This window comes from Oncorhynchus gorbuscha, linkage group LG06 (genome assembly GCF_021184085.1).
Source record: "Oncorhynchus gorbuscha isolate QuinsamMale2020 ecotype Even-year linkage group LG06, OgorEven_v1.0, whole genome shotgun sequence".
NCBI classification, from domain to species: domain Eukaryota; kingdom Metazoa; phylum Chordata; class Actinopteri; order Salmoniformes; family Salmonidae; genus Oncorhynchus; species Oncorhynchus gorbuscha.
The window spans coordinates 101,373,802-101,387,799 of NC_060178.1; positions in this window are offsets into that span (position 1 = coordinate 101,373,802).

Below are 13,998 nucleotides of genomic sequence, written 5' to 3' on the forward strand. Positions count from 1 at the left end.
ACCCTTGCAAACACCAGAATACATCACCATCTAAAAACTCCTCCGCTACCTCACCCTCTAAATACTCCACCACCTCACCCTTTAAATGCTCAATTACCCCACCATCTAAACACCCCAGTAACTATCCCTCTAAACACCCCACTACTTTACCCTCTAAAATCTCCTCCACTACTTCACCCTCTAAACACTCCTCCACTATCTCACCTTCTAAACACTCCTCCATTACCTCACCCTCTAAACACTCCTCAACTACCTCCACTACCTCACCCTCTAAACACTCACCCACTACCTCACCCTCTAAACACTCCTCCACTACCTCACCATATAATTACTACACTACCTCAACCTTGTAAACACTCTCCCACTACCTCACCCTCTAAACACTCCCCCACTACCTCACCCTCTAAACAATAGCACACTACCTCATCCACTAAACAATTCCACACTACCTCACCCGCTAAACAATACTACACTACCTCACCCTCTAAATAATACCCCACCAACTCAACCTCTAAACACTACTCCACTACCTCACACTCTAAACACCCCACTACCTCACCCTCTAAAAACTTCTCCAATACCTCACCCTCTAAACACCCCACTATCTCACCCTTGCAAACACCAGAATACATCACCATCTAAAAACTCCTCCACTACCTCACACTCTAAACATTCCCTCATTAGATAACCCTCTAAGCAATACCCTACTACATCAACCTCTAAACAATACCCCACTACCTCATCCGCTAAACACCCCGCTACCTCACCCGCTAAACACTCCGCCACTACCTCACCATCTAAACACTCCCTTACTAGATCACCCTCTAAACAATACCCCACTACCTCAACTTCTAAACACTCCCACACTACCACACCCTCTAAACAATACCGCACTACCTCAACCTCTAAACAATACCCCACTATCTCATCATCTAAACACTCCCCCACTACCTCACCCTCTCAACGCTCCCACGCTACCACACCCTCTAAACAATACCCCACTACCTCGACCTCTAAACAATACCCCTCTAACTCACAATCTAAACACCCCAAAACCTCACCTCTAAACAATACCGCACTACCTCACTCTCTAAACAATAACCCACTACCTCCACCTCTAAACAACTCCTCCCCTACCTCACCCTCAAAAAACTTCTCCAATACCTCAACCTCGCCAACACCAGTGTCATGTTTTGTCATTGATTATCATGCCTTGTCCCTGTTCTTCTCCTTCTATTCGTTTCCCTCTGCTGGTCTTATTAGGTTCTTTCCCTCTTTCTATCCCTCTCTCTCCCCCTTCCTCTCTCACTCTCCCGCTCTCTCTTCTCTCTATCGTTCCGTTCCTGCTCCCAGCTGTTCCTATTCCCCTAATCAATCATTTAGTCTTCCCACACCTGTTCCCGATCCTTTTCCCTGATTAGAGTCCCTATTTCTCTCCTTGTTATTCGTTTCTGCCCTGTCGGTTCCTTGTCTAGAATTCACCGTGCTGTGTTTGTGTATCGCCCTGTCGTGTCGTGTTTTCCTCAGATGCTGCGTGGTGAGCAGGTGTCTGAGTCTGTTTGGTTCAAGTGCCTTCCCGAGGCAACCTGCTGTTCACCTGCTGTTCAAGATCGAGTCTCCAGTTTGTCCTCGTCATTTCGAGTGAAAGTTGTGTTTTTTGATTGTATTTACTTTACTGGATTAAAGACTCTGTTTTCGCCAAGTCGCTTTTGGGTCCTCTTTCACCTGCATGACAGAAGGAACCGACCAAGGAATGGACCCAGCGACTTCAGACGCTCGTTACACTGCCGTCGAGATCCAAGGAGCCATGCTCGGCAGACACGAGCAGGAATTGTCTGCTGCTCGCCATGCCGTGGAGAACCTGGCCGCTCAGGTTTCCGACCTCTCTGGACAGTTCCAGAGTCTTCGTCTCGTGCCACCTGTTACTTCCTGGCCTGCTGAGCCTCCAGAACCTAGGGTTAATAACCCACCTTGCTACTCCGGGCAGCCCACTGAGTGCCGCTCCTTTCTCACGCAGTGTGAGATTGTGTTCTCTCTCCAACCCAACACATACTCTAGAGAGAGAGCTCGGGTTGCTTACGTCATTTCACTCCTTACTGGCCGGGCTCGAGAATGGGGCACAGCTATCTGGGAGGCAAGGGCTGATTGCTCTAACAAGTTCCAGAACTTTAAAGAGGAGATGATTCGGGTTTTTGACCGTTCAGTTTTTGGTAGGGAGGCTTCTAGGGCCCTGGCTTCCTTATGCCAAGGTGAACGGTCCATAACGGATTATTCTATTGAGTTTCGCACTCTTGCTGCCTCTAGTGAGTGGAACGAGCCGGCGCTGCTCGCTCGTTTTCTGGAGGGACTCCACGCAGTGGTTAAGGATGAGATTCTCTCCCGGGAGGTTCCTTCAGATGTGGACTCTTTGATTGCTCTCGCCATCCGCATAGAACGACGGGTAGATCTTCGTCACCGGGCTCGTGGAAGAGAGCTCGCATCAACGGTGTTTCCCTGCTCCGCATCGCAACCATCTCCCTCCTCTGGCTCAGAGACTGAGCCCATGCAGCTGGGAGGGATTCGCATCTCGACTAAGGAGAGGGAACGGAGGATCACCAACCGCCTGTGCCTCTATTGCGGAGTTGCTGGACATTTTGTTAATTCATGTCCAGTAAAAGCCAGAGCTCATCTGTAAGCGGAGGGCTACAGGTGAGCGCAACTACTCAAGTCTCTCCATCAAAATCCTGTACTACTTTGTCGGTCCATCTACGCTGGACCGGTTCGGGTGCTACATGTAGTGCCTTGATAGACTCTGGGGCTGAGGGTTGTTTCATGGACGAAGCATGGGTTCAGAGAGTTAGAGAAGCCTACGCCCATGTTCGCCTTAGATGGTAGTCATCTTCCCAGTATCAGATTTGAGACACTACCTTTAACCCTCACAGTATCTGGTAACCACAGTGAGACTATTTCTTTTTTTATTTTCCGTTCACCGTTTACACCTGTTGTTTTGGGTCATCCCTGGCTAGTATGTCATAATCCTTCTATTAATTGGTCTAGTAATTCTATCCTATCCTGGAACGTTTCTTGTCATGTGAAGTGTTTAATGTCTGCCATCCCTCCCGTTTCTTCTGTCCCTACTTCTCAGGAGGAACCTGGCGATTTGACAGGAGTGCCGGAGGAATATCATGATCTGCGCACGGTCTTCAGTCGGTCCCGAGCCAACTCCCTTCCTCCTCACCGGTCGTATGATTGTAGTATTGATCTCCTTCCGGGGACCACTCCTCCTCGGGGTAGACTATACTCTCTGTCGGCTCCCGAACGTAAGGCTCTCGAGGATTATTTGTCTGTGTCTCTTGACGCCGGTACCATAGTGCCTTCTTCCTCTCCGGCCGGGGCGGGGTTCTTTTTGTTAAGAAGAAGGACGGTACTCTGCGCCCCTGCGTGGATTATCGAGGGCTGAATGACATAACGGTTAAGAATCGTTATCCGCTTCCCCTTATGTCATCAGCCTTCGAGATTCTGCAGGGAGCCAGGTGCTTTACTAAGTTGGACCTTCGTAACGCTTACCATCTCGTGCGCATCAGAGAGGGGGACGAGTGGAAAACGGCGTTTAACACTCCGTTAGGGCATTTTGAGTACCGGGTTCTGCCGTTCGGTCTCGCCAATGCGCCAGCTGTTTTTCAGGCATTAGTTAATGATGTTCTGAGAGACATGCTGAACATCTTTGTTTTTGTCTATCTTGACGATATCCTGATTTTTTCTCCGTCACTCGAGATTCATGTTCAGCACGTTCGACGTGTTCTACAGCGCCTTTTAGAGAATTGTCTCTACGTAAAGGCTGAGAAGTGCTCTTTTCATGTCTCCTCCGTTACTTTTCTCGGTTCCGTTATTTCCGCTGAAGGCATTCAGATGGATTCCGCTAAGGTCCAAGCTGTCAGTGATTGGCCCGTTCCAAGGTCACGTGTCGAGTTGCAGCGCTTTTTAGGTTTCGCTAATTTCTATCGGCGTTTCATTCGTAATTTCGGTCAAGTTGCTGCCCCTCTCACAGCTCTTACTTCTGTCAAGACGTGTTTTAAGTGGTCCGGTTCCGCCCAGGGAGCTTTTGATCTTCTAAAAGAACGTTTTACGTCCGCTCCTATCCTCGTTACTCCTGACGTCACTAGACAATTCATTGTCGAGGTTGACGCTGCAGAGGTAGGCGTGGGAGCCATTCTATCCCAGCGCTTCCAGTCTGACGATAAGGTTCATCCTTGCGCTTATTTTTCTCATCGCCTGTCGCCATCTGAGCGCAACTATGATGTGGGTAACCGTGAACTGCTCGCCATCCGCTTAGCCCTAGGCGAATGGCGACAGTGGTTGGAGGGGGCGACCATTCCTTTTGTCGTTTGGACAGACCATAAGAACCTTGAGTACATCCGTTCTGCCAAACGACTTAATGCCCGTCAAGCTCGTTGGGCGTTGTTTTTCGCTCGTTTCGAGTTTGTGATTTCTTACCGTCCGGGTAGCAAGAACACCAAGCCTGATGCCTTATCCCGTCTGTTTAGTTCTTCTGTGGCTTCTACTGATCCCGAGGGGATCCTTCCTGTTGGGCGTGTTGTCGGGTTGACTGTCTGGGGAATTGAGAGACAGGTTAAGCAAGCACTCACGCACACTGCGTCGCCGCGCGCTTGTCCTAGTAACCTTCTTTTCGTTCCTGTTTCTACTCATCTGGCTGTTCTTCAGTGGGCTCACTCTGCCAAGTTAGCTGGCCATCCAGCGCTTTTGGTGGCCTACTCAGGAGCGTGACACGCGCCGTTTCGTGGCTGCGTGTTCGGACTGCGCGCAGAATAAGTCTGGTAATTTTTTTTCTGCTTCTGCTCCTGGTCTTGCTGGGTCTCAGTCTGTTCCCTGCCACCGCATCTCTCCTGTTCTTGTTCCTGCCCTTGCTGTGTCTCAGTCTGTCCCTAGTTGTTACTCTCCTGGCCTGTTTGGTCCTGTTTGCTCTAAAGCTTTCAGTTCTCTACCCGTGTCTCATTTTTTTTTAAAAGAGTAGTACCCTAGTTTCCCTTTTATCGTTTTCCGTTACGGTCCTGAGGAGAGGAGTTGGGTTCTTTCTCGGGACGTGCTGGACCGTTTGTGATCTATGATTTCCTCCGTTGCCGCCAGTGTTCCTCCTCGAGTGCGCCAGGAGGCGCTCGGTGAGTGGGGGGGTACTGTCATGTTTTGTCTTATATTGTCTTGTCATTTTGCTTTCCCTTCTGTTCGTTTTCCCCCTGCTGGTCTTTTTAGGTTCGTTCCCTTTTTTCTCTCTCCCTCTCTCTCTTCTCTCTATCGTTCCGTTCCCGCTCCCAGCTGTTCCTATTCCCCTAATCAATCATCTAATCTTTTCACACCTGTTCCGTATCTTGCCCTCTGATTAGTGTCCCTATTTCTCCCCTTGTCTTCCGTTTCTGTCCTGTCGGATCCTTGTATATTGTTCGCCGTGCTGTGTCTTGTTTCCCTCAGATGCTGTCTGTGAGCAGGTGTCTGAGTCTGCTACGGTCGGTGCCTTCCCGAGGCAACCTACAGTTTATGGTCGAGTCTCCAGTCTGTCCTCGTCACTACGAGTGGAATTAGTTTTTTATGCTTTGTTTTCTGCTCCGATTTGTCTAGGAGTATTGCCTATTTCCTTTACTGGAATAAAGACTCTGTTTTCGCCAAGTCGCTTTTGGGTCCTCATTCACCTGCATAACACGTTGCGTCAGCCAATGAGATGAGTAGGCCTAACTAAAAGAAAAAGCACTTGCCAATGTCAATCTACTATCCCCCATAGTACAAAATTTGGCCTAATATTTTTGGTGCAAGAAATAATATTCCAAACATAGTCTGGGACAGTTGTGGGATACGATAGATGACAAATTAATACAACCACTAGCATCAAAATCTTTCTCAAGCAATAAGGATGACGCAACAGATCAGAACATTTAGCTTAAAATGTTGCTAAATGATTAGACTATTTCTTCATATTATAAGCTCACCGATAAGCCCGAATGTTCCATTAGCTGTAAACACCATTATCAAAAGTGACCACAAATGTGATTTTGCATTTACTGCTTTAATTATAAAGGGGCATTTTTATGGTGAAAAAGATATTCACCATACTTTTAACTCATGTGCTGTGTATGTATGCCAGTTAGGCTGTAATGTGCTTATTTTTATTTGGCCACTTTACTTGGCCACTTTAGTGGTGATACAAACCTTACTAAAACATATAGGCCTATGGGCGAGGCTACATGAAGCATGGGATTATGAATTTTTTCTTGCCTTATGCTGGGCATCATTCACAAGTCATAATATATAATTCACAAGTGATAGGCTAATATTGTCACCCATCAGACTATTCTTGATTTAATCTTGTCTTTGCATATACTAAATAATACATGTGTGAAATTTGTCTGGATTTAGAATGCACCACTATAATGCACCTGTTTCGAAACAGGGGCAGGGGAAAAATACATGTCGTCTATGTCACGAATATTACCGAAGGTGACTCCCCTTTTGTTCGGGTGGCGCTCGGCGGTCGTCGTCGCCGGTCTATTAGCTATCGCCGATCCGTTGTTCTGTGTTCGTTTAGTTTTGTCTAATTGGTAGCACCTGTTTCTAGTTTGGTTGTTAGGATAGGGTATATATAGTCTGTTTAGCCCGCTTCTGTTTTGTGCGGGCTTGTTCGTCTGTTTTGTTGGTTGAGTGTATTTTGTTGTATTTTTTGGGTTACACGCTGTCCGGTTATATTTCTGTTCATTTGTGTTTTCACTTTGTACATGTTGTGTTTCGGGACATTAAAGCGTGTTGTTTTTCCCACATCTTTGCTCTCTGCGCCTGACTCCACACCTCTTCACTCATAATTGTGACAGTCTATGCACTTAAATGGCGAATGGAGGACAATTTTCCCATGGTTCATGTTCATGCCAGCCAGGTAAGCTATACTCATTTTGTAAAGAGAAGCAATGTGATTAATATTAGGAAAGTTGATAAATAAATATAGTAGGTCGAGCCTATAGAAAGCTGATGGGATGCTCCTCTTTTTAATAGAGGCCACCACTCTGTTTTCTCACACAATTGCATAGCCTATATAAATGTTATGCAACATTTGCTCATGGGCTCTCATTAAGTGTTTGATTAGACTTTCGATTACATTTGCATTGATGTCAGAGTGATTAGAGGAACAATAGAGTTCTGATTAACAGAAGTTAGCAAGTTTGGTAGGCTACTAATGACCATCAGCAGCATCAGAGCTTGGAGAAGCCTAATTACTGTGACTAAACGGTCAGGCGGAATTTGACTGCCTTCATGACCCATGACCGCCGGTGTAATACGGTCACTCTAACAGCCCTAATCATCGCTTCTAGAGCTGTTTGCAGGAGAGGGATTGTTTTGACCAATCTACTCCAAAACAAGATTAAGGGGACAGCATCATGTTTGATTGTTGGCTACAATAACCACAGCTGTGAAACAAGTCAGTTGGGCGTGGGATCACAGCCGGGACATACATGGGGTAATCGCTCCTCTTACAAACTGCAGGACATACGTGGAAACCAGGGCAGGGAGTAATCTCTCCTCATACAAACCGCAGGACATACGTGGAAACCAGGGCAGGGAGTAATCTCTCCTCATACAAACCGCAGGACATACGTGGAAACCAGGGCAGGGAGTAATCTCTCCTCATACAAACCGCAGGACATACGTGGAAACCAGGGCAGGGAGTAATCTCTCCTCATACAAACCGCAGGACATACGTGGAAACCAGGGCAGGGAGTATTCTCTCCTCATACAAACCGCAGGACATACGTGGAAACCAGGGCAGGGAGTAATCTCTCCTCATACAAACCGCAGGACATACGTGGAAACCAGGGCAGGGAGTAATCTCTCCTCATACAAACCGCAGGACATACGTGGAAACCAGGGCAGGGAGTAATCTCTCCTCATACAAACCGCAGGACATATGTGGAAACCAGGGCAGGGAGTAATCTCTCTTCTTACAAACCGCAGGAGACATTAAACCCATTTTGAGCGACTGTGATAAACAAGGTAGGCCACGACTGTAGGTAGCTCGTGTGGAAGGGAGCTCAGAGAGAATGGCCAGGGACCACATCATATATGTGCAGGACAAAACAGTTTTTTTGTGTGTGTGTGTGTGTGTGTGTGTGTGTGTCTATTTTCAAGTGATCAGGTGTTACAATAAATCCTATGTGTGTATGTATGTGTCTTAAACCTAGCTGCACTCAGAAGTGAATTGAATCAGTGAGGCCAGGTGACTTGAGGTGAGACTGAGCTGAGCACGATAACACATGAATGTAGGAATGAAGGTCGTTAGCTACACACCATAGAAACAACCCCACATCATTAGGTACATAGTTACAGAATTGGACAGACACACCTTATTCTACAGCTATAGCATTTACTCAGACAAATGTAATCTTGTAGAGTGTTCTAGATTGATCTGTCAGCTCCCTGGACAAAGGACCTCAGAGAGTGAGCAATTTGTGCTCGGCTCTGTGTCCTGAATGAGTCAGGATGCCATGTCTATCTTCAGACTTGACTCAGTGATCACTTAAAGCAAGCAGTAATTGGAATGGAGACAACCTGTACACCACTGTCGGAGAGAGAGGGATTGTACTATCACTTTAAGGATGAAAGTTAATCACGTTTTAAACAGGATCAGAAACTATTCATCTAATGGCAGGTTCTAATCTAAGAGGACTGAGAGAGCTCTCTGACCCTATGACTGATATGTGTTAAATGTGTATCCCTATTGGTGTGTGCGTGTGTGCGTGTGCGCATGTGTGTGTGTGTGACTGTCTCCACACATATCTTTCGGCCATAGTGCAGTGGTCTGATGTGGACTGGGCGGTTGGTTGACCCGGTTAGGGGAGCAAAGAGCAGTGAGCGGCCCAGAGAGGTGAGTGTGTCTGGGGCTGTTTGTCCTGGCTGTCCCCCTGTCAGAACTGGAGGCTGGGCCCTGATGTGACGGCTGGAGAGGCAGATGAGACAGGATGAGAGATGATCCCTGAACGGAGCGAAAAACAACTCCAGTTAGATGGCCCACCACCAACATGATGATAATCTGTAAACGAGACATCACCCCGCTCCTCCCACCTCCTCCTCCTGCCTGTCCCGCCCGATCATCCTCACAGAGTGGTGAGCTCAGTAGTCTGGGAGAAACACACAATGAAACATCATCTTTTCCAAACTAACATGCTAACAAACAAGCAGCCAACCAGGCCTCCGTCAATTCTGAGGACTCAGTGGCTTGGCTCTGGATAGCTGAACTAGATGACCACTGGTGTACAAACAGGCACAATCTAGCCTTTATTTAGGTGGGGTGTCCAATTGTAGGCGGGGAGTCCAATTGAGACCAATGTGTCTTTTTCAAAGGAGATCTGCATTACAAACTATTACCAATCAAGAAAGCATAGGAGCATAGGAAATACACAAAGAAAAATCTAACATTATATTTTCAAGAGACACATTTTTTATTATCTGAGTGACCTCCAACTGACCACAACCATGCCCTCTCATGTAGTTCAACTTCGTTGCCAGGGCCAGGAGTTTTCCTAACCATGTGATCAGATCAGGAACAACTCTACAACTGTACATTCATAGAATGCAGTGAAACCAGGAAAATACCTAATACTCAGTCAAAAGTAACTTGTTTCACACTAACCCACTCTCTCGCTCTCTAACTCTCTCACACTCTCTAGCACCAAGAGCTGCAGTCAATGAACAATTATGTTTCCCCATTCCCATTTAATGGTTTTATTAGATGTGGGAAGAATGTATGATTAGGGACTTGTCCCCGTCCTTTTAGAGTGGTAATAATCCATGGCAGCTAGTGCAGCAGAGCTAGATGACATAGAGATGGGCCTGCTGCCTTTGTCTGGGAGGGAGAACATGATTATTAGTCAATTATATACATCATTGGAAAGAGAATGTGAAGAGGAGAAGACAGTGAAAGCAGCCAGCCAGCCAGCCAGCCAGTTGGCCACTGACTGTCATTAAACTCATGGTATTACCTCAGTGAGTGTGACAGCCTCTCTTTGTGCCATTCTCCTCTTTCTCTCTCTCCTCCTTCCTTCCTTCCTTCCTTCCTTCCTTCCTTCCTTCCTTCCTTCTTTCCTCCTTCCCTCCTTCCGTCTCTTCCCATTCCTCCGTCCCCCTTACACCTTCTCTTCTCGTCTCGCTTGCTTAGTGTTCCCATCGGCTGATTTTTTTTATCACGTGACGGGAACGAGAGATGAAGAAAAACAAAATCAAATCAAACTCAAAGGTGGAGGTATCAGGGCATGCTCTGCTATGCTTGGCTAGAGCGGATCTGTCTCTCTGTGAGTTTAACCAAGCCACATTACTGTGGAGAGGCACACCCCCACACTCCCTCTGTCCCCCTCCACCTTGTTTGCGTGAGGTGTCAGGATGAGGTGCTATCTTCTTCACAGAGGGTAAGACTGATACGGAGGTAAAGCTGGGGTTGGGTGAGGTGGGCGGGCGGGCGGGCGGGTTGGGAGAGAGGAGGAAGGTTGGGTTGGAGCACACAGGCCAAACTCAGTTACGTCACAGCTTTGGGTTACGTTCTGAGACCGATAACGGCACCTTCAATCTATCAGCAGACTCCTGTTTGTGACGGTACAGTAGGTGGATTGTTGGATGAACTACCTGGATACTGATCAGCTCTACAACCATAGCGAGCACACCATCGTATACCTGAATGTGACATGTATAGGTTTTATGTATGTGTGCATCTAAGCTGAATGTGAAATGTGAATTGTATTGCCTACCTGTCTGTGTGCCAACTGAATTATGGAGCATGTTACTCAAGATCAAAACACTGGAAGTTAGTGTGATATACATACACTGTGTTGCACTATATATACGCTATGATACACTATAATACACTAAATATACATACTATTATACACTATGATACACTATATATACTTTTTTATACACAATATTTAAACTATGATACACTATATACACTTTGATTCACTATATATCCACCATGATACACTATGATACACTATATATACACTATATACATTATGATACACTATATATCCACTATGATGAACTATGATACACTATTTATACACTATGATAGACTATGATACACTATGATACACTACACATACATTATGATACACTATGATACACTTTGAGACACAATATATGCACACTATTATACACTATGATACAATATATATCCTTTTTTTATACACAATATTTAAACTATGATACACTATATTTACTTTGATTCACTATATATCCACCATATTGTATCATGGTGGATATATAGTGAATCAAAGTGTATATAGTGTATCATAGTTTAAATATTGTGTATAAAAAAGGATATATAGTGTATCATAGTGTATAATAGTGTGCATATATGACTGATACGGAGGTAAAGCTGGGGTTGGGTGAGGTGGGCGGGCGGGCGGGCGGGTTGGGAGAGAGGAGGAAGGTTGGGTTGGAGCACACAGGCCAAACTCAGTTACGTCACAGCTTATATACACCATATACACTATGATACACTATATATCCACTATGATGAACTATGATACACTATTTAAACTACGATATGCTATGATAAATGATATATCCACTATGATACGCTATGATACACTATATATACACACTATGATACACTATATATACACTGTGATACAGTATATATACATTATGATAGACTATATATACACTATTATACACTATATATATATGCTATGATACACTATATATCCACTATGATACACTATAATACACTATTTATACACTATGATAGACTATGATACACTATGATACACTACACATACATTATGATACACTATGATACACTTTGATACACTATATATGCACACTATTATACACTATGATTCACTATATATACACTATGATAGACTATGATTCACTATGATGCACTATATATACCTTATGATACACTATGATTCACTACGACACACTATATATACACTATATATACACTATGCCACACTGTATATACACTATGATACACTATATGTACACTATAATACACTATGACACCCTATATGTTCACTATGACAGGCTATGATAAACTATGATCCACTAAGATACACTACGATACATTATATATACACTATGATACTATATGATGTGTGTCATGTTGTTCGTAATAATGATGATTGGACCAAGGCACAGCGTATGTTGAGTTCCACATATTTTAATGAAAGTGAAACTAAGCAACGACAAAAACAAATAAACAATAAACTAACAACGAACCGTGACTACAGATATGCTATGTGCACTAACTCAATACACATACTTAAAAACAATATCCCATAACCCACAGGTGAAAAAAATGGTACTTAAGTATGATCCCAATTAGAGACAATGATAACCAGCTGCCTCTAATTGGGAATCATACAAACCACCAACATAGAAAATCAAACTGTAACAGCGTTCGTCTGTTGAAAGAAGAGAGTCAGACCGAAATGCAGCGTGTAGGTTACTCATGACTTTAATGAAAGAAAATATGCGGTACATGAAATAACTGAAACTAAATACAAAAACAACAGAACGGAACGTGAAACTAATTACAGCCTATCTGGTGACTACAACACAGAGACAGGTACAAACACCCACAAAATACAAAGCGAACTCAGGCTACCTAAATACGGTTCCCAATCCGAGACAACGAGAATCACCTGACTCCAATTGAGAACCGCCTCAGGCAGCCAAGCCTAACTAGACACACCCCTAATCATACACAATCCCAATGCTAATAAAACCCCAATACGAAACACAACATATAAACCCATTTCACACCCTGGCCTACCCAAACATATAACAAAAACACAAAATACAATGACCAAGGCGTGACACAAACCTAGAACCCCACATAGAAAATATAAACTAGAACAAAAACCACTAGTCACACCCTGACCTACTCTAACATAGAAAATACCGGTTTTCTATGGTCAGGACGTGACAGTACCCACCCCAACCCCCACCCCCAAAGGTGTGGACTGTGACCGCAAAACCTGAAACAAAAAGGTAGGGTTAGGGGGGGTGTCTAGTGTCGGTGGCGGCTCTGGTGCGGGGTGAAGTACCCGCTCATCCGGCAGCATCGGGGCGGCTCTGGTGAGGGACGAAGTACCCCTCATCCGGCAGCATCGGGGGCGGCTCTGGTGAGGGACGAAGGGGCGGGCTCTGGTGAGGGACGACCCCTCATCCGGCAGCATCGGGGCGGGCTCTGGTGAGGGACGAAGTACCCACTCATCCGGCAGCATCGGGGGCGGGCTCTGGTGAGGGACGAAGTACCCACTCATCCAGCAGCATCGGGGGCGGGCTCTGGTGCGGGGCGAAGTACCCGCTCATCCAGCGGATCCAGCCATGGACCTTGTAATTCCGGACCGTTTACCGTCGCAAGGGGTTCCGGACCGTGGACCATCTCAGGAGGTTCTGGACTGTAGACCATCTTAGGAGGTTCCGGACCGTGGACTGTGGACCGTCTCAGGAGGTTCTGGACTGTGGACCGTCTCAAGAGATTCCAGACTGTGTACCGTCTCAGGAGGTTCGGACTGTGAAACGTTGCTGGAAGCTCTGGACTGGGAACTGTCGCCGGAAGCCTGGTGCGTGGGGCCGACACTGGTGGTACCAGGCTGGTGACATGCACCTCAGCGCAAGGAGCAGGCACAGGACGTACTGGACTGGGGAGGTGCACTGGAGGTCTGATGCATGGGGCCGGTACAGGTGGCACCGGACTAGTGACACACACTTGAGAGAGAGTGCGAGGAGCAGGCACAGGACGTACCAGACTGTGGAGACGTACTGGAGACCTGGTGCGTATAGCCGGCATCAATGGTACCGGAACTTTAACACATTTCACACAGCAAGTGGGAGGAGCTGGCACAGGATGTACTGGGCTGTGGAGACGTACTGGAGACCTGGTGTGTATAGCCGGCATCAATTGTTCCAGAACTTTAACACACTTCTCGCTGACTCAGGTGGCACCAAACTGACAATACG